Source organism: Parasteatoda tepidariorum, chromosome 4 (genome assembly GCF_982258835.1).
Source record: "Parasteatoda tepidariorum strain Cologne lab strain chromosome 4, Ptep-v5.0, whole genome shotgun sequence".
Taxonomy (NCBI): Eukaryota; Metazoa; Arthropoda; class Arachnida; order Araneae; family Theridiidae; genus Parasteatoda; species Parasteatoda tepidariorum.
In genome coordinates, this window is record NC_141758.1 from 113,901,216 (window position 1) to 113,924,224 (window position 23,009).

General features: G+C 30.7%; 1 long non-coding RNA gene across 1 annotated transcript; it reads left to right on the forward strand.

Moving 5' to 3' along the window:
- Window positions 1-3,731: 3,731 nt before the first annotated feature.
- On the forward strand, window positions 3,732-15,756 carry LOC122272337 (uncharacterized). The gene is made up of 3 exons (XR_006226941.3): window positions 3,732-3,895; window positions 4,868-5,028; window positions 15,362-15,756. It is a non-coding gene; the product is annotated as an uncharacterized LOC122272337 (long non-coding RNA).
- Window positions 15,757-23,009: the final 7,253 nt, after the last annotated feature.

The following is a 23,009-nucleotide window of genomic DNA, read 5'->3' on the forward strand; positions in this document are numbered from 1 at the left end:
TTGCTATACAAATAGAATATAATTTTTTTGTGGATAGAGTCAGTCAGAAGAAGAAGGGAGATCAAATATTATCAACTTTCTTCTGTCTTCGGCTGATTTTTTGTTTCTTCATTTTTCGGTCATTTTGAAATTTCTACACAAAATACATAGACCGATTTTTAAAATCATCTTTTGAGTGAAATGTATAAATTTTTCTTGTTTGTTTCTTCTATCTCAGTTTCCCATCCCCAGATTTTTTGTAGGCAAGACGAAGGGTCATAAAAAATAAAATTTAACACATTTTTTGTGACTACATAGTGTTTTTTATTCATTTATTTTTTATTTCTTTTCATGGGTCATTTATTTAAATAATATGCAATAAAAGGGAGCAGTTCGGAAAAATGAGTTAAAATTTTTTGCTGCACGTATATAATGAACTCCCGGTTATAGTGAACCGAAATTTCGGTCTCATGAAGGTTCACTATAGAGGGGTTTGAGTGTAATATTTTCTCAACGACTTTGTGCGTATATAAACGTAACATAAGGATTTTTGTTTCTAAACTCAACCGTCTGAGCATACGCATCGACTGCGATTCATGAAATTGAGAAACACGCTCCCTTTTATAAATATTATAAAACTTAAGCTTTGAAAAAAAAAAATTTAAGAAAACGTAACATGTTCCATTTTATCATTCCTTCAGTAGATTTCGGAAAGTATTGAAATATAATCAAGTGTATTGAGTACATTATTCAAATTATGGATCGCAATCAAATCACGTGCTAATGTGTGTTTGAGCTTTATCGCTTACGCGTTCAACATCCACCGTTTTTATATCCAAGAAGCATGACTTGTACTAGGGTTTTGAGGCTGTGCTTACCGTGTGTGCTATGGAACAGAAAACTTTCGATGGACCAAAAGTTATTTGACTTCACATCTCGAGGATTTTTATTTCGAAACAGTATTTGAGTCGCGAAGGTTCAGGGGATAGAGCGTTCGCCTTCCAATGAGACAAACCGGGTTCGAATCTCTGTCGATACGAATTCCGCATCTGGCTTGCACCGACCACAGTGCTGACGGGAAATATCCTCAGTGGTAGACGGATCATGGGTTAGAGTCCCCTTCTCGTCAGGCTAATCGTGGGAGGTTCTCGTGGTCTTCCTCTCCATGTAACGCAAGCGCGGGTTAGCTCCACCACAAATTTCACCCATTTCACTGCACTGCGATAATTCCAGGTTTTAAACAACCGCAGTTTGTGGTGTCAGAAATATCTAATATCATATATTGGAGAATTATTTTTGGTGCAAATGTGTAAAAATAAACGTCTTCCTATGTGTTCGGAATAAGTACAAATCGTTTGATTTAAACCTATTAATCCTCCGTCGTAATCACAACTCTTTAACAAAATCAACAGCATGCAAAGCAACGCTCAACAAAATAGTGACCAAGATGCGTTTATTTGGAATTCGGTTTTTAAAATCTATTTCACCTTTAAAAATAATTGAAAATACAACATCGAACGTCCTTTATAGCAGTATGGTGCCGCCAATTCTATGCCTGATCCCGAAAAAATCGATAGAAAAAACAAATAACGATAATACAGTCAAACCCCGCTATTGCGAACCACCGAAGTTTCGGTTCACTATAGCCGAGAGTAATAATGGTTTTTAATAATGTTTCCAAACTCTCCGCTTTTATGACACATTATTCAAATAAATGACCCATAAAATGAAATACAAAAATGACTGAAAAATAATACGCAGTAACAGAAGTGTGTTAACTTTTATTTTTTTATTGCTTTTCGCCTTGCGTACAAAAAAATTTGTAATCTTTAGCTGTCGGGCAATCCTCAACATCAGCTATGATATCAGCTATCCGATAATTTTTCCTGAATTTTATGTTATTCTGCTTTTTAAACCTGTATCACCAATATATCCAACTTCCTCTCTTTTTTTGGTTCATTATATCGACAAAGAATAACATTATATGTGTGTAGCAAGTCATGGAAGTTTATATATAAAAAACTAGCTTAAATACTCATATCTTGCGCAGTTTTTAACGAATTTTTAAAAAAATTTAAATCAATAATTATGTAATTTTAATTAAATTCCTCCAGAAATTTTGTTTATTTGAATTGAATAGCTTATAAAAAATTAGAACGAAAAAATGTAAGGCGAAAAAAAATTCATTTTTTCATACAAATGCTCATTTCCCCATAAACATTTACTCCAGGATTGCGAAACTTTATGCAGTTATTAAAAATAACAACTAAAGCAATCGATGAAAATTACAAGTTCATTACTTGATTTTCTGGCATAGGGTGTTCAAAAATACTTGTTTTCTTTTGTAATTTATTGTAGGTCTCTCAAACCTTTGAAAGCTAAGTGTGGAAAATCGTAGAAAATGAACATCTGTAAAGTTACCAAATAATCCTTTTTTGAGATTTTGAGAAATTAAAAAAAATTTCAAAAACTATTAGTATCTCTTCCGTTATTGTAGAGTATATATATATATATATATATATATATATATATATATATATATATATATATATATATATATATATATATATGCAGTTATTAAAAATAACAACTAAAGCAATCGATAAAAATTACAAGTTCATTACTTGATTTTCTGGCATAGGGTGTTCAAAAATACTTGTTTTCTTTTGTAATTTATTGTAGGTCTCTCAAACCTTTGAAAGCTAAGTGTGGAAAATCGTAGAAAATGAACATCTGTAAAGTTACCAAATAATCCTTTTTTGAGATTTTGAGAAATTAAAAAAAATTTCAAAAACTATTAGTATCTCTTCCGTTATTGTAGAGTATATATATATATATATATATATATATATATATATATATATATATATATATATATATATATATATATATATAAATAAAAGTTCAAAATGTAGAGAAAACATGCAAAAAAATTACACAACAATGAAAAAAGGGAAAAAGTTAAATAATAATAATAAAAATCCGAAATAAAGGGAATGAAATTCATAAAAATCCGGAAAATAAAAGATATAATTTTCCCATCAACTTCATACATTTTGTTTTATGTTTTATTCTGCTTTTTCTTTACATTTTACTTTCTGTTTTTACGTGATATTTTTACTTCATTTGTTCTATTTCATTCGTTGTAATTTTTTTTTATTGCTCCTCACACTATTGTATTGATATAATTTGCTTTGGCTATATTGATACAATATTAGAAAGCACTGCTTTCTGTGGATATAATCGTGTGAGCTGATGAAAATATTATATCTTTTTTTTTCGGATTTGTATTGATTTTTTCCTTTTCTTCGGATTTTTTCCCTGGATTTTTATTATACTTCTTATTATTATCTTTCTTTATTGTTCTGTAATTTTTTTCCATGTTTACTCGACATTTTGAACTTATTTTACGAGTTCTATGATGCGCAGTAAATAAAACTCATTGTTTTTCTTTATTTGTTATGATATATATATATATACACTGTTCAAAAAAATTAGGGGAGCCATGTGCTCCCCTAATTTTTTTGAACAGTGTATATAGACAAAACAATCCTTTAAGTATATCTTGAGAAATTTAAAAAAAGTAAAAATTTGAAAGTGTCTCTTCTATTGTTGTATGTATGTATATAAAAAATGAAACATGCTGTTAAAATCAGAATAATTAGAAACTGTCACGCATTTTGGCAAAAACAGGAAACCATCTGCTTATTTTATATAAAACATAACTGTGCATAATGATCCAGAGATTGCTTAAGAAATGTCCGGAAATCATCGTATCGCATGAACACACACACACACCTGCTTATAATTGAAAATATTACTTATTTAAGAGAGAGACTTTGTATCATTTTTTTGAATGTAATCATGAATTCAACATCCAATGTCCCTCTTGAGAGTCCGAGACAGCTTATCGCTGGTATGTTTATATTTTCTTCCAAATACTATAAGTTTTGTTTTGATCTATATGAGCGTGTGTATTAACACTTAACATAACATAACCGGTCAAATTACCGTTTTTGCATCTAAAATGCGCTTATCATCTGATCGTTTCTGCACATTTGACTTCATGACTTTTTCTAAAAATTATATACAGTTAATATTCTATTATTATTGTTTATTTTTAGTATTTTGTTTGTATCGAATAATACTAGTCGTATACCGATTTCTACCACAACCGGTCATTTGACCGGGAGAACAATTTATCGCTTTTTAAGGTGATCGGATCAGAAATGACGATGTAATGCGTGTCCAACGTATTGCATTCGATGAGTTGCACATTTCTGCAAAAGACTGTTGCGTAGTGATCTCAATCAAAATAACTGCGAATTCACATTCAAAGAAAGTACCTGAAATTTTAGGTTAACATTTTTGTGTCAGATAAAGTGACAAAAATTAAATGTTTTGGTAAGTAGCCTATATTTTATTTTTCTAGCTTTACTTCTCTTCCAACCAACTGTTAGCTTTTACCCAGAAAAATGTCGAAATAATCAAGACAGCACAAGTTCTTAGAAGAAATAATATTAATTATAAGAATAATTATAATTCTTTTATATTCTTAGAATTGTAAGAATAATTTTAAAAATTATAGAAATACTAATAGTTAGAAGAAATATGTTTGCGGAATATGTACAATGGAAATACCCTATATGTGTAAAAAATGCGCTGAGTAATGAATTAAAAATTCTTATGCCTTATGTTTGTAATACATAAAAATTGGCATTATACAATCTTATTTAATAAATAATAAAGTTTTTTTCGTTTATTTCTTTCCTAACATCCCTATTTCATACATTTAATCAAGAAACATTAAGTCCGGCTATGTTAGAAATAGATATAGATTAAGTGTTGGCATGTTTAGCGTTAATCAATGTGTAATATATATGTTTAGATGCAACCATGTGTATAAGAGCTGCTTTACTGAAGGTCTATGAAGATAGCAGAAATTTGAACATTCTTAGAGAGAACGGTTACGAGAGGGAAAATCTGAACAATCTGACTGACGACGAAAAGATGATTCTTTTGATCCATAAACGAAATTCCGAAAATTAGGTAAGATTTTTTTAATTCCAATTCTAATTTATGCCCTGTTAGAAATTTCTCGGATAAAATGGTTAAATAACAATTTAATGAGTGATTATTTTACCATATTTAATCAAAACAGTCTAATAACCATAAATAAAATGGTAATCAAACTGTTAGAGAAAAACTGTTTATTAACTGCTTTCGTCTTATACGGTTAAACCACCAGAATTTGGTCGCACACACTAGAACCACCTCATGAAGCTACTTAGATCTTTGCAACTGCGTACATATCATAGCCGAGCGGGCTTATCTGTCCATTTCATGACCAGCAGAAGTGGAGTTTGAGTCCTGGTGTTGACTCCACACTATTTCTTCCATTCCCTTCAATACATGAAGAATTTCCAGTGTCCGGCACTCTCCAATGCAGCATTACCTTACGAAAAGCCAAGCCCCTACGTCTAGTTAAATAAGTTTTTTTTTCTTCGCGTTTTTGAAAATGCTTGTTGTAAATGGTTAAAAAACCATAAAAGAAAAAAAATTTTTTTCACCGTAACCTTTAAGGTTAATCGGATAGACAAACAGCTGTCAATTATTTTACCATCATTTTAGAATGAAAATTTTAACAGTGTGAGAAAACTCATTTAGTAACCCTTGCAGCGCACACAACTGGTCCTTTGGTGCAGCAAATATATTCCCGACTTTGGGTCTGCATCAAACGACATGCGATGTCGTTTGATGCAGACCCAAAGTCGGGAGTTGACCAATAATTTTGATCAATAATTCTTGCACGGATCAGATAGAATCAGAGATTTATTGGCCGACATTTATTTAATGGATGGCGACTGGATCACTTTTCACCATGTAGAAAGTGATACAGTAAAATATCTTCAGTGATAAACAGATCACGGGTTGGAATCCTCTTAACTCGGGCGAAGAGGTTTCCCTCTCCATGTAACGCAAATGCGGGTTAGTTCTCTCAAAAAATCCTCCACGAACGCTCATTTATCCCAAGAGTTTCCTTCTCTTCTGCATAGGGTTTGAAACTACAGGGCTACGTAGTGGAACATTGGTAGTTTTAAGCTCAGAATCGGTGTTCCTTAAAATAAAATAATAAAATAAACAAGAAATATGAAATAAATTTTAAAGTCAATTCCTTCTTAGGTCAACGAAGAAAAAAAATTTATTTTAGTTACTTTTTTTTTGTGAATTATTGTAATTCTTTCTCCCGTATGAAACTAAAATTAATTCATTAAATTTATTGAATGAATTCATATTTGAAAAAACTGTATTAACATCAAGTGACATCGTCTATAAGTTTAAAAAAATTTATTTGAATGTGAGTGGATGAATAAAAAGTATTTCATTAACGATTAAAAATCTGAACATGATATATAAATATATATAGGACGAGTGTGAACTAATAGTTGGAATTGGGTATAATATAGCCTACGTCACAGGTTGTGTTGTTCCTACTAAATTTAACCCATGAACGGCATTTTCTGCGAGCCTAACTTCAAGCCACAAATAAACAAACGAAGTGTTCGATCGTTTAAATAGCTGCTCGCCAGATTTTATTGCATTATAAAGAAAAGTTATTGAAACTAAATACAACTAAATAAACAACAACTAAAACAAATAACAACAACTACTAATAACAATAACTAAATAAACAACAACTAAATTCCATTCGTTTAGCATTGCGTCATATGTTGTTCCTACTAAATCGAAGTAGTTGTGTTTTTTTCATATTATACCCAATTGGAAAAAAAGCGAATATAAAATAATTAAATATTCAAATGTGAGCAATAAACTATTATTTCGTTCAAATAGAGCTACAAGTTAGAAATTATCACTGATGTAATCTTTAAAATATGTGAAAAACTGAATCGCTTAGAGTAAAATTTAAAACGATGACTAACGCTTGACCCATCAGAAAATTCCATTTCATTTTTCGATTTCATCAGAAAATTACTTTTCGTTTTTTGCTCATCCCTATTTAATAAATGAATTAATATTTAAAAAAAAACTTTATTAACATCAAATGTCATCGACTAAACGTTTTAAAAAAATGTATTTGAACTTCAAATAGATGGAGAAAAAGTATTTTATTAACGTTTGAAAATTTGAATAATATATAGGGAGAGTATGAACTAATAGAAAGAATTGAAAAATGAGTAGGACTAAAATGCAAATCAGTATCAATATTAGAATTGATATCAATATGTCGGAGCGTTTTGAGATTTATATTGATACTATCTTTCAACATTACCGATGGTATTGGAAAGTTTTTTCTTTTCTTTCTCGATAGTATTTCTCTCTGTCTCTCTTTGTACTTTGATGGAGCGTCTCTTGATACTCTTTAAAGTAAAATAACTCTTTTTTTTACTCAAGAGGACCCCAAAAATAAATTGGGAAAATCCCACACATTTGTTTGATAATATACGAGGATCGTCCGGAGAAAATGTTCCTTATTTTTATTTCAAGTTTACAGAATTCCTCAGAATTCTTTTTGTATTTTCTTTGAAAGAGCCTTTGCTATTTGAAACCATCACTTTTATTTTGCAATACTTGAATTTCTTTTACCGCTTTGAATTTAAATGCACAAAAAAAAAAATATTTTGTCTTTCGTTTCTGGCGAGGTTTCGAAATTCGAGGTAAAAAAACAAACAGTACTTCATTTTACACAAAGAAAGAAAAAAATAAATTTAAGTCAACGACATTTATTTTGATATTCAAAAAATACCTTAAAACAGCACATGTAAGGAACTTTATATTGCAATCTTACACAGCTAATACACCGATAAAAAGTAAATTATCGATCTAATTAGATTATACTTATAGATTAGATTATAATTATTTATGTAATGAACATTCTCTAATTCTTTTAAGAAATTACATAAAAATGGAGACATTTAATGTCTCAAATAAATACTTAAGCTCAGAAAAATGATATCGAACTCTAAGAAATCTCTACAAAAAAAGGAAGTGACTGAAAATACCAAAACCTGTTTTATTTCCGTAAAAAGCAGGGATTAATGAGCCATTATTATAAAACACTTCCAAGTTACATCAGGCAATCGAAATTGACGTTTTCAATACAGTATTCCTCATGAGTGATTCGTTATAACTCAGAAGTGCTTATGTTTATTTATAGCTTAAGTATTAATCAGCGATTGTTAATGAGCTTATTTTGCTTACTTATTTTTTGATATATACATTTAAGGGACCGCCATTACAGAACATCCTATATTATCAAACCGATCTCATTTTTTCAAGTCTGTGATTGTGGAACCTCGCAATCTACGGATTCTTAACCATTCTCCGATTATATAGAGCACTCAAATGAAGCTCCGTGCTCGATGACAATAAGACATGCTTTAACTATTTTTTTAACTGCTACAAGCTGCATTTATCACCTTATTATACCGACCATATCATGTCGTCCATCAAAATACGTATAATTTTCCCTCTAGCTAGAGGACTTCAATTTAATTTTGATCTCTTTACTGGATGAAAATATAACGCTTTAAATATTTCCGGATTTCTAAAATAACACATCTTATTTAAAAAGAAGAAAATAATGAAATACAATAGTTTTAAAAACTATTTTTTTTCAAGTGGACTTTTAAAAAAGAGGTTATTTCTGCTGCACCCATCAAGAAAAACATAGGGAACATACTTTGGATATGAATTTCCTTCACCATCATAAGTCCACGTCTTTCGATAGTGTTTTTTTCATTTCATGTCTGACAAAAAATGAAATTATTCTTTTCTGGTTAATTCGGTGTGTTTGTTTTAAACATTTTTAGTCCATTTTCCTCAGATAAATTTGTTCTCATTTTGCAGGAAAGAGCATTTGGTTCGATTTAAACTATCTGTAAATAATAAATATTCTTGTAAAACAATTTTGATCCGAATTGAATTCATAAATCTGAATATTCAATATGTCTGAAATACTGGTAAATTTTTGATAGTTTGGTACTTTTAAAATTTATTTTTAATGAATTGCTGCATTAATTAATTTTAGTTAACAAAATTACTTTGTTTTTTGGCGTGTGTTAAATTCCAGCACATTTTGAAATTACATTTTTTTTAATCTTTTGATTCTTGAGATTGAAAGTGCAGTTTAAAGTCAACACCTTGTCTTAATATAAACTTCCATAGCAGTAAAAAGTAATTAATAAGCAAACATTTTTTCTCAAAAAATACAAATAATGTTAATTAAAATTCTACCTTTTGATTGAAAAAGCATGTAATTAATATTTACATTCTAATTTATTGGTGAAAAATGAATATTTCAGTATTTTCTATGAAGAAATTTTGTGAAAAGAAATTCGAATGAGTACATAAATTTTCTTAAATTTTATTTTAGCTTAACTTATCTATTTTGATGAAAGATTAAAGATGAATATTTTAATATAAAAATATATAGATTAAATATTTATTTACTTTTTGATGAATGACTACATTTATAAACACCATCTGCTACATTTGCTTTGTCATTTTAAAAATCAAGAAGAAAAAAAAAAGAGAAGTCCCAATTTTTATTAAAATTATAGTTTGCTAATTGAAACTTAATAGTTAAAGTATTCTTTAAATTCTCTATTTTATCTAGTCTTTAAATTTCAATCATGCATTTGTTTCAAAACGGTTGCCATGCATTCAAAGCTATGTATTATAATGAAAAATTGTTTTAGGTAGTTAGAGTTATAAATATTGTTATAATATAATTTGAACGTTAATTTAATTTTGAATAAATATTTATAAAGTTTTTTTAATCATAAATCAAAGTTCGTACAATGTATTTGAATAAAAATTAAAAAAAACTCCGATTTAAATTTAAAAAAGTCCGATTTAAATAAAATAAAAAAAAAGATCTGATATTTTTTTGATTTTTTTCAAAAAAAATCAGAAAAAAATCCCGAACCCTGAATTTTTAGAATAATTAATTCGAAGCGTAGGAAAAAGCGCAGACAATAATAAATATCGTTATCTTTGATTCCATCATTCTGAATAACTAAAATTTTCTTTTGACGTCACTTCTTTGGCGGGACAGAGTGAACATCTGTGGAATGGTGTGAGCGGAAGGAAAAACAGATTTTGTTTTCTCGTCGCGTAGAATGTAGCAAAGTAAGTATTCAGCAACCATTAGAATTAGTGACATCATGAGTTCGAATATTCTATCCTTAGAACAATTAAGTTTTAAAAGTGACAGGGATAACTTATCGCGCTGCTAATTCTCAGTCAACTGAAATGAAGAAGAACCTGGTTTTCTTTTTTATTTCTTTTAATTTTAGTTATAATCTTTGATCTTAATTATAATTAAAGAAAAATCATTCGGCTTTGGTTTATGTCTTGAAAAATACTGTATTTCATTGGTTTCATAATATTAGTTGTGTGGCGTAACTACCACTATAAATATTAAATACTAATACACTAGTATATAAGACATATCAACTTGATTCTATCTAGAGGTACCTTTTGATAGATGAAGGTTGACTTAGTACCCCACATTGGTGACCTCCGGAAACGATAAGAACTTGCCAATATTGATGGATAATTCACGTTAAACAGTTGATTTGCTTAATTTGAACGGCTCAAAGAAAAAAAAAAGATCCGGTGAAGTAAATAAAGTCTCCTGGTAATAAACAATATAGAAAAGAAAGAAAAAAAAATGAGCGAAATGCTATAAACAAAAAATGAAGGGAAAAAAATAAGCGTAATGCCGCAAACAAAAAAATTAAAACCCCCTTCAAACATTTCCGTACACGTTTATATGAAATATGGGTTTGGTTTTTTTATAAATTATATAATTTTATAATGCTTTTTTTTCAAGTTTAATTTTATTTTATTTTACAACTGGCGTTGAACAAGTCGCCGCATTTTTGAGTTTACGGCTATTAATGTTCAATTCCGTAACCTTGCAATTTTGCACCTAACCATAAAGACCCATAACCCAAAGCTCCTAGATCAAGCAATGCAACAAATTACTCTTCGTGGAGAACTTAGTGGAACAAACCTTCATTTTTGTTACATAGAGGGGAAACCGCGAAAATATTCCAGGGTTAGACCAACCGGCAGATCAGGATTGTCTCCCATGATCCTTCTAATATGTATGTATATGTATATGTAGTATCAGTAGCTACAGTCAGTAACCGGGTGGGTAACCACCTTGATCAGCCTGCGTAAGGGCCGAGGGTGCGCGGTATCGGTCCTCGTTAAACTGTTCCACCGTAAAGTGCTCGACTTCGCGAGCACGTCGTCGGGCTACCGAAGAGGGGGTGCCATCCCCTCTGCAGAGGATAAAAATTTTGATGGCATGTTTTCGGATCATCTTCAGTGATGTTTCCCAGACAGTCTCCAACTAACCCATTGTGCAGCTCTAGTGCGACGTTAATAAAGTACCTACTTGCCTACACACACACACACACACACACACACATATATATATATATATATATATATATATATATATATATATATATATTCTAAGCGTTTAAATTACAAAAAATGAACAATGAAAACTTATTTATATCTACATCTTGCTCACCGTACAATAGTTCATTATTCAAGTAATGTTCAATTTCGGAGGGGATTTTGTCCCCCGAACCCTCCCCATAACTACGCTACTGATTCGATCCTGTACCGTGTCATTAGGAGGCGAGCTCTCTTTCCCCTGAGCCACCACGGTTATGTTTTACTTATTAGTGAAATCGGAATTCCTTAGTGATTTGATTAATTTAAAAGACACATCTGCACACCACTCATCTTATCTCATTTCCATTTTTTTTTTCTTCTTTTTTTTTATGTATAAGTTGGATTTTTGGTGTGCTCCATATGACATTCATTCAATTTTTTTTAATGATTTTAACACACAAATTCCACGTATCTCAATGGGGAATTGTTATTTAATTGCATTTGAAAATATTTTCTTACATTTTTATGAACAAAAATTTTTACAATATAATTCATTAATTGGGTTTTGATTTATGGATGATTTAATTATTTTTTATTGTGATGATTTTGATTTAAAGATATTTATCCTGAAGAACTAAATTTAATTAAGACTCATCCAGATGAAAATTGCTCTTATTTCAAACTTCATAACCAAAAAATTTTCATCTAATTTTGCGATAAGAAGAGATTTTAAGTTTAATGTTATTAGTTTAACACATTTTAATTCCAACCTTTACTTTAAGATTTTTAAGAACATTTTGATGGGTCAAATGATTAGATTTAAATTTATTTGCAATAATAAAAAAGATTTTTTTTCAGCTATCGGGAATTTCAAGATTGCATTAGAGAATAATAATTTACCTTTTAATGACTGTAATTTATGATATTTTGATTCAAGATATTTTAAAGATGTTCAAATAATTCGGCCGATATTGAGCCAGCATAAATTGGCCTAAGCGGGGAAATTTAGGATTTTATGTTAATGATACATATAGATGGCAGCACTTTTTTAAATTTTTATTAATTGAATGTTTTTTGTTTCAAGATTTTCAAAAAGAGGTCAGCACTTGATTTTTTCTAGGATTTTCTTAATGATTTGGCAATTTGTATTTTATTTTGATGTGGCTATTCTAACTGTAACTTTATTTATTTTTCTTATATGCGGGCGTCTCTTTATTGAATCTTACTCTGAGTACTTTTAAATCATTATAAAGACTTACTCTGTGTACTTTTAAATTGTGATTGTTTGTCATTTATTTTTCTTTGCATTTACATTTCTAATTGCTTTTTCTTATTTGCTTTTGGGCCTCGGGGCACTGTCAGTTTATGGTTTCACCACTGACAACAGAAAGGCTCCTGTGTGTTATCAGGCAGTGTGTCCCCTGATGAAGTGCATTCCTGCTAAAACACATATCTTAAATTGTTGAAGTTTTCTGCTAGAATTGCATTTCTGACTTTCTAAATTCATTCAGAGTCGTAGTCTCTAAGAATTTGAAAAAGGTCTGGAAGCCAATTAAAATATTAACACCAATCTAGTCTTTTCTTTATCCCCAAATTTAAAATTTTGTTGCATTCGTAAAAATCAAATACTTACATTTGTTATTTTTTTATAACAAAATAATTTTTTTTGAAAAATATTAAAATAATAAAAATTTATATGTATTTGAAGTATATAATGTTTTTATCAATTACAAATTAATGTTATCTGAGAATTGCGGCTACGAGTAATAACGTTCTGTTTCGAATAGTTATTTGGCCGAATACTGAATATTCAGCCAAAATATCAGCCGCATACTTAAACAGAAAAAAATATCGTCTGAATTCTTAAAACAAAACTTTAATAATAAAAAAAAATATTTTCCGGAATTTTTTTTTTCTTCATAAAACGTTAAAAAAGATAATGTTTATCAGAAACGCTTTTAAAAATGCAGCGCTCTACTAAAAACGCCCATAAAAAAGAATTAGAAACAAAGGCAAAACAGAAAAATAAGAATCGCTCTTAATTTTTGAAAGAAAGTTTTAAAGCTAAACATCTCAGTTTTCCAATTACTGTATTTTCAAGAAAAAGTTCATGTTTCAAAGTAAGTTTTAAGTATTATAAAAAAGAACTCTAAATTGCCACGTTATAATAAAATCTTCCAAAAAAAAAACTAAAAAAAAAAAAATTTAAAAGAAAAAGTTAGATAAAAACTAAACTGAAACAAAAATAATTCTTATCTTTTAAATGGAAGATTTAACACTGATAATCACAATGTAACTTTTTCACATAGGCGCAATTTTAGAAAAAAATTGACTTTAAAATGATAAGATATGCTCTTTTAAAAATTCTGTCTTAATAAAAACGCTCATAAAAGAAAAGTTAATTAAAAAAGCTAAATAACTGAATTTTTTTTCATTCTTAATCCTGAAGAATAATTTTAACGTTGAGAAAAACAGTATTCTACTGTTCCTGTTGCATACAGAAAAAAAGTAAGAAAAAGAGAATTAAGTGTATTAGAAACGCGCCACTAAAATGTTACATTATAGTTAATACAGAAAACAAGCAAAAATGAAACAAATAAAAAAAATACTTCTGAATTTTTAAAGCATGAAGTGTTGAAAAAATGACGAAATCGACTTGCCTGAATTATAATTTTCAAGAAAATCAGCATTATAAACTAATTCAGTATTAAGTAATGTAAGTTTCAATTCTTTAAAAATCGCTTCGCCATTTTTTTTTCATTACGTAATTGGCAAGCCTTAGAACGTAACAAATATGCGTAAAAACAAGCTCAAATAATGCAAAAATACGATTTTAGATTATTTTTTGTTAAATCGATTCAACCCCCCCCCCTAAAAAAAGAACAGTTGGCCAACCGAATATTCGACAAAAGGGCACCGAATAATTGTCGAAGAATGTTCGTTACATCCCTCATTCTATATAGATGGGGGTTTTGTTCAGGCAAACTTCTAAATTGGTACGCAACTTTGTCAAAACATTCGATTCAGTGGGGTCCCAAAAATTAGAAGGAAAATTCTGAAATCCCGAACCTCGCAAAAAATAACGCGACTGGATAAAAACAAATGTTTCCCCATTTATCATGATTTTGCTGCTATGAATATGAATGGAACGCGTTTTTCCACTTTATTTAATACTTATTGTCTTATGACTTTGACTTACTACTTCCGTGATTTATGACTTTTGTCATAAGTCACGAAAATTTCACATCACGCTTTTAAGTGATCATACTTTGACGGACTTGATTTTACACCGATTTCATCGTAAATGGGTGTGATTTTTCAGAAATTATTATTATTGATTTTTACAGTCTCTGGCCAAATTATTATACGTACTATAATATTCTATGTGAAATCTTAATTGTCAGGTGTTTATTGTTATTACGTGGCTGAAACAAGTTAACATTGTAATGCAATACATTAAAAATAAATACACATAGGAAGTATATAAAAAATCTTCTGAATGAAAGCCCATTACATGTATATTTAAATATAAAAGTATTGCCTATTAAGTCGTGAAAATCATGTTATTATAAAAAACACTTCAGTGCGTCTAATATTTTGATCTAATTATTATAATATACTAATATAATACCTAATATAATAAATATTCTGAATTTATATAATATATCGTCTAATTTATTCAATCGTGGAATTTATATTATCTATCGTCTCCTTTAACCCGTTGATATACGAACGTAAGCAAGTGCAAACCGGTTTCAGTCCTGTAAAAACAATAAAGCTGTATAGAGTGTCACCTGATAATTAGGATATTACTTATAATGCGTCTAATAATTTGGCCACTGACTGTATATTACTGAATGCTGTATTTATTTTTGTTTATTAAGATTTTAAATGCATAAATCGTGTTTTCTTTTCAAATAATATATTCAATTGTGCTTTTTAGAATCTTCAAGAACTCTCATGTCTTCCATTTTGGAATCGCAGGTCTTCAGCAGTTGGAGAAATTGCTCCTCCATTCCGGCAACGTTAAAAAGGTTATACATTTGCAACCACAAGTTACTTGAGTGCAATTGCTACCTCCCGTCGCATCCAATTAGATGTCCAATTTTCGAAAATAAATTAAATTCAAAACTCCACTTCTGATGGTTTGATTCAATTTATCTAACTAACTAACAAACCAAAACTAATTTTTTTATTTTAATATAAACTTCAAATTTTAAACTTCGAATTGATTATTTTGACTTAAAATTCTGAATGTTTTCGTTATAAACAAATATTTTTTTTGTTTGTAAATATTCTAAATACATATGAATAAAATTACATTTTGTTACCATTTTATTGAATCTATGATTTATTTCATTGTTTATTATGACAAACATGCATTGTCTTCGATTTTTAAAATGTAAATTTCTTTTGTATAATATGTGATTGTGTACTAATCTTTTAACAAAACCCCCTCATATTACGTTGTCAAAATATTTTATTTATTTTTTCTTGAAATGCTCAATTAATTTAAATAAAATTACTGCAACATCAATTGTTACCAAAATGAAATTATTCCCCCACTATTTAAACGGCCAATAAGCCTCTTATTTCAGTTAAATATATTTTTATTCCATTGTTTTTCCTTATTTCCTTTCTTATTAACAGTTTCTCTTATTAACAGTTTCTCTTATCAATTTTTTGAACAAATAACGCAAAAAATCAACATAATTTTTTATTTCATTAATAAATATAAGGAACTAAAACAAAACATAATAGACACGTGCTAAGTTGAAATTTTAATTTTTTAATGTGTCAGAAATATTTAATTGACCATCAGTTTACTATCCCAAATGATTTCGGGCCAATGAAAAAAGTTAAATATTAGTCTTTGTATCTGTTCACCTCTTCATTATCTGAAAAATCATCTGCATTACTTTCACTTTCGCTCAAGAACGCCATTTTTTTATTCCATTTTTTATATTTAAATTCATCAACCATCGTCTATACAATTGTACAAAACACGTCTGTTGCCCTACAAACAGCAAAACAAAAAATGGGCTAACTTCAAATCACAGCAGATTATTATTATTTTTTGTATTGCTTCCGGACGAATAAAAACGTCATAAAACAAAACGTATTGCCGAATTCAGCTATGCCCGAGTTTACTCGGGATAGTAAATATTAGCTATATACATATCCGAGTTAACTCGGAGTTATCAGGGAAGTGGTTAAGAAACCACTTATCACGATGAATGACAATTTCTTCCGGCTGTGAATAGGCTAAAGATTACTAATTTTTTTGTACACAAGACGAAAAGTAATAAAAATTAAAAGTTAACACATTTGTGTTACTACGTATCATTTTTCAGTCATTTATTTTAATTTCATTTTATTGCTCGTTTATTTAAATAATGTGTCATAAAAGAGGAGAGCTTGGAACAATTAGTAAAATTTGTTTGCCGAAAGGATATAGCGAAGTACCGGTTATAGTGAACCGAAATTTCGGTTCCTTGAGGGTTCACTGTAGCGGGGTTTGACTGTATAGAAATAAAATACTGCAAATGCTAATTGAGCAGATTGATGGTTATAGATCACTCGTATGATGAACCTGACATAATTAACTTTATTAAACGACATAGAATAAAATGGGCAGGCCACATCAGAATGAACGAAGACCATATCACAAAAAGAGTTTTCAATGCCAGACCAGTTGGAACACGAAAAAGAGGCAGGCCAAATTTGAGATGGATAGATGGCCTAGAAAAAGACCTTTTGGTCTTAAAAACTAAAAACTGGAAATCTCCAGCAGGAAAAATGTTAGCCTGGAAAAAACTTCTTGAAAAGGCCAAGGCTCACCCTGGGCTGTCGAGCCACTGATAATGATTGTTTCCAAATTATTTTGTCTAACAATTTAAACATATCATGAAACAGACTTAATTTAGACGCTTATTGAAAATTTAACTTTTGCTTATTTAAAAAAAAAACATCATGATTTGATTTGATTTTGATTTGATCATTTACGTCGCACTAGAGCTGCACAATGGGCTATTGGCGACGGTCTGGGAAACATCCCTGAGGATGATCCGAAGACATGCCATCACAATTTTGATCCTCTGCAGAGGGGATGGCACCCCCGCTTCGGTAGCCCAACGACCTGCACGCGAAGTCGAGCACTTTACGGTAGCACAGTTTAACGAGGACCAATACCGCACACCCTCGGTCCCTACGCAGACTGATCCAAGTGGTCACCCACCCGCACACTGACCGCAGCCAGTGATGCTTGACTTCGGTGATCTGCTGGGAACCGCGTCTTAACGATCAGTCCACTGCGGGACAAAAAACATCATGAAACCAGTCGCTCAATGAAGTTAATGAACTCGAAACTCATTAAAATCCGATAAAAGCATTGGAATTTTTCAATTTAAATCACTTTTATAGTCAAATGCTGTTGCTTGAATTCGTTCCTCAGTCTTAAGCTCGAAAGTCAATTTGCATGATTTATTCCAATTAGAGTTTGCTAATTACTTTCTTTAAAAGTAACAAAACAAGTTCGGTAATAGTTAGATTTAGTTAAATGGTTTCTATTCATATATATCAACCTTCATTTCATAGAATAGTTCTTGTTCCACTTGAATATCTTTAGAACTTTAACCAAGTTATGATATCTTAGACTATTTTAAATATAATCTTTATAAATGCAATTTTAAATCTACATCACATATCTGCAAACTGTTTTTGTTGTTTGTAAGATAAGTGTTGAGATCGATGATGGTTCAGTTAAAGTTCGAAACGATGAGTCATTCAATTTCAAGCACTAAACTTATTTTATTAAAATGCTGAGTCTCATACTCGATATTTATTTTACTAAATTACTATGGTTCAAAATACTAAAGGTATCTTAATAAAGATACTTAAAGGGGTACTTAAATAAAGGTATAATCATTCATTTTGTGGATGCTTTACATGCTCATTTAACGTATAATCAATAATTTATCTTCAAAAAATAATTTTACTGTTTAATTTCTTTTTAAATTTAAAAAAAAAATTGAAAAACATATTTTAACATATTTTCAAAAAAATATTTTTTCTTAGTGCTTACTATATTTATTTCAACAATTTTGTGCATTCATTTGTTGATCTATCAATTAGAATATTTTTTATAGACTATTTTCTAAAAAAGTAGAAAAAAAAGGTTAAAAATTCCTGTTAGGTATATATAGCATGCTGTACAAATTGTAATACCTCATAAAATGCTTATTCCATGCACAGTTTAAATAAGTGTATTTATACTTAAGATAAAAAAGCTTACTTCAAAGATTTATCTTAAATAGAAAAAATTTCTCTTAGGGATTTAATTAAAGTTAAAACTCAAAATTATCATCCATGAGAAAAAAGCACTTTAAAGTCTGTCTGTTGAACAAGTTTTCGTTTTAGGGCAATCTAAAACATTCATAACTTTTTTAAACATGGAGAGATGATTCAGTGCACTTGAAATAGTTTGACGTTTTATTATAAGCAATCAAAAAATTTGATATTTTGGTCATTTTTTGGGTACTGTGACCCCATAATTAATTACTTAGTTTCAAACTCGATTACTAGCTTTATTATTTAAATAAATAACTGATTGAGAAATTATGAATATTATATTAAATCAGTGCAACCCAACCTTTTCATCGCCGATGACCAATCAACTTTTGACAATTTTACCGCGAATCGCTGAAAGGAGAGGATGCTGATCGTATGTATTTTGAAAGGTTTCGATTTAATAATTTTAATTTAATTGTATTTAAACATGCCTTAAAACAAAATACAGTTACATGTGCGGTATGGGTGTGGCTTCAGGTGATGGATCTTAGTTTTAAGCTAATCTCAGATTAAGTTTTATTTCAACCCCAGAGAAATACACAAAAATATACAAAATGGAGACAATTTACTGTTCCTTGGGAGGCCCCGTGCCATTTGTTCCACGGCCCGCGGTTTTGGGACCACTGCTATAAATCGTGAACGAACTTGTATTAACTTGTCATAACTTATACTAATTATTGAAAATTATGCTTGATGATAAAAAAAAATATTATTAAAAATGATGAATCAGATAAAAAAAATGTTTCTCATTTATGTTGTTTATAAAGAACTTTTGTTATCGCATTGTATTCTGGATAACGTCCATTATCGACGATTTATAGATAAACCAGAATTCCTGAGTCCTTAAAATTGCGAAAGGTGAAAAGACGAAGTGCAATTTATTATTATTTTTTTTTTATCAAAGTCATGGTCTGAATTTAAACTGAATTCATACAAATCATTTCTATTTAATACCATATTAGAATGAATCATTATTCATTCAATTTTCTAAATTTGGCAGGATATCGATAAAAATATTCTAAAATTAGTCCTGTAAGATAGGAAAGCGGATGTAGATTTTTGTAAACATCCTGAAATTTGGAGTTTTCGTCATTTCGAACTTTTGTTTCAAAAATATTTGCGTGTTTATGAAATGATTCATCATAGTAATTGACCCGTGTAATAATTGCCATCCAATTAAAACCAATAGTTCCAGAAAATACTTGTAATTGTTTCGTAATAATTGAACCGGATAATAATTGTCTTTATAGCAAACCTTACAGTCGCAAAAGAATTTCACAATAATTGTCCTCAGTGTGAAACCAATAATAATAGTTGCGAATAATATTAGTTTTGAATAATAATAATTGCCAACATCAAACCAATGCATCCGAAAATACTTATACTTCAACATAAATAATTGATTCGGATTATTCAGTACCAGTAGTTACAAAAGTACCTGTAAATATTCCATCCTATCAATTGCCGTTAAATAAAGTCGATAGTTTAGAAATATTTGCGAATGATTCATTATTATAATCTACCCGAATAATAATTCTTATACTAAAATTAATAAATATAAAAATATTTTTTAAGTGTTTCACTATAATAGTTGACCCGTATTATAATCGTCACCCTAACAACTGGCCATCATCATTGCATCGTGCGTTCGATGATATGTGTAAATTTTGTATTTTGTGGGCTGCAATTATCTCCGGAGTTTTGAAATGCTCCAGACTAATTGGAAATATCTCCATCATTTACAATTTGCCTCTTACTTTTTAGGCTGATTACTATCTGTCTTTGTGAAAAAGTTCAAGGAATTACTGATAGTAGCGATGGCTCAGGGGATTGAGCGTTTGCCTTCCAATGAGGCGTACCGGATTCGAATCCCTGTCAATACGGATTCTTCATTCGGCTTGCACCGACCACAGTGCTGACATGAAATATCCTCAGTGGTAGACGGATCATGGGTGAGATTCCCCTTGCCGTCGGGCTAACATGTAACGCAAATGCGGGTTAGTTCCATCAAAAAGTCCTCCACGAAGGCAAATTTCTCCCAATACTTAATCCTGGAGTTTTCTTGTCTTCTGGATTGGGTACAAAATGACAAGGCTGCGGAGTTGAACATTAGTAGTCGTAAACCTAAAAATTGGGTCAGCTGTTCAACGACGGTTATAAAATGAAATAAAAAAATACACTTTTTTTCTCATACTATTTTATAAAGTAGTATAATTTAGATATTCAAAGGAGAGTTTTTAAAGTGTAAATTCTGATATTAATTTCTTAAAATTAAACTACCAGGTACAAACGTCGTAATAAATTCGTATATTCTTTTCAGATAATTTTCAATACGGAATTAATTTATGTCATAACTTAATAGATACATTTTTTCAGTTGTCACTGCAATTGTATCAGAAGATATAAATAATGATATTAATTCAAATTAATTTAACTAAATTCATTGCCTTAAAATTAGCGCACGGGAAGGGGATGTCAGAATGAAACGAAATTTTACATACGTTATGACAATGAGGATATAATTAAGTGATTAATAATCAAAACAGAATGACCCCTCATTGCAGGAAAAAATACAAATGAATAAAGGTTTTTTTTTTACTAACCTCTAATTCGAATTCGGAGTTCCACAGTGGATTGATCGTTAAGACACAATTTCCAGCAGATCACCGAAGTCAAGCATCATTAGCTGTGGTCATTATGCGGGTGAGTGACCACCTTGACCACCTAGGTCAGCGTAGGGACCTAGGGTGTGTGGTATGGGTCCTCGTTAAACTGTTCTACAGTGAAATGCTCGACTTCGCGTGCAGGTCGTCGGGCTACCAAAGCAGGGCAGCCATCTCCTCGGCAGAGGATCAAAATTGAAATGGCTTGTCTTCGGATCATCCTCAGAGATGTTTCCCAGACCGTCGCCAATAGCCCATTGTGCAGTTCTAGTGTGAAGTAAATGAACTACAACAGCGGGAATTCGGGATGTGATATGATCAGGCGCAGAGTTTTACAAGTCATTGAGTCATGACCTACGGCATCTCAACCCACAGTTCCTCTAAAATCACCTCCAAATCGATTTAACTCGGGGTATCTGAGTATGTTTAGCGGAGGATAAATCTGGGGATCAAACAGGTCAGGAAAAGTTGGTAATGTGGAAGAGACATTCATGTGACAGGATGTGGCCGAACATTGATTGTGAAAGATGGCTCCCGGGAGTGCAACACATGTGACTGAAGGAAGTCACGAGCGTACTGATGGGCTATTATGCTGCCATGGAGGGGTGATCGTATATCGTATGTGATGGCACTACATTCCATAAAACCAATTGTAAAGGCTGTGTGCTGCTGTACAGTGTAGGCAAGATAGAGGCGTTCAGCACGGGCGCATCCACACACACATCTAGAGCGACACTACACCATCAAGAACGGGGGGTGGGTGACAATCCTGCCTGCGCCGTACTAAACCACATCACTTTTAAGGCTGATGTGATGGTATGGGGTGTCATCACTTACAACACACCATTACTTTTGATATTGATCAGCGATACGTTCGTGACATCCTTCAGTCGCATGTGTCGCAACGCATGGCCTGATTCCCATCATTTTTCTGTAATACAAGGGTCGGCCGCACCCAGCAAGGGTGTTGTTATAGGATTGCCTCCGTCAGATTGGCTTGCATGATCCCCAGATTTGAAACCCGCTGAGGATATCTGGGATCCTTTAGGACAGCAAGTTGGAGAGTCTCCGAGATAAGTCGATTAGGGGGGGTTGGCGCAATTGTGGAACAAGATGCCGAAGGATGTCATAAGGAACTTCCATGCCGACCCTATCGCATCCTGCTTTCAAGCTTGGGGTACTAAAACCTTCATCGTATTCTGTCATTAAATGATCCTTTTTGTTCTCATTTTTAATCTCTTATAACATCATTGTTCAACAACTCTTTATAGAGGTGCACTAATTTAAATGAATGCATTTTAGTGCATTTCATTTCATATGTTTAAGTGCTAAATTTTTTATGATACAATCTAATAAATACATTTTTCAGATACCATTAAAATTATATAAGAAATAATTTATGATATTAAAGCAAAACAATTTACAAATTTTATTAGATTTCTATTAGCCTATTTTAAAAGCGGAATTCACTTACGATGCAATTTAATTCATCGATTTTTTTAGGAACTGTTAAAATTATATATTTAGACACGAATTGTGACGCTCACTTAACTCAGTTTTTACAGTCTTGTTTTCTTT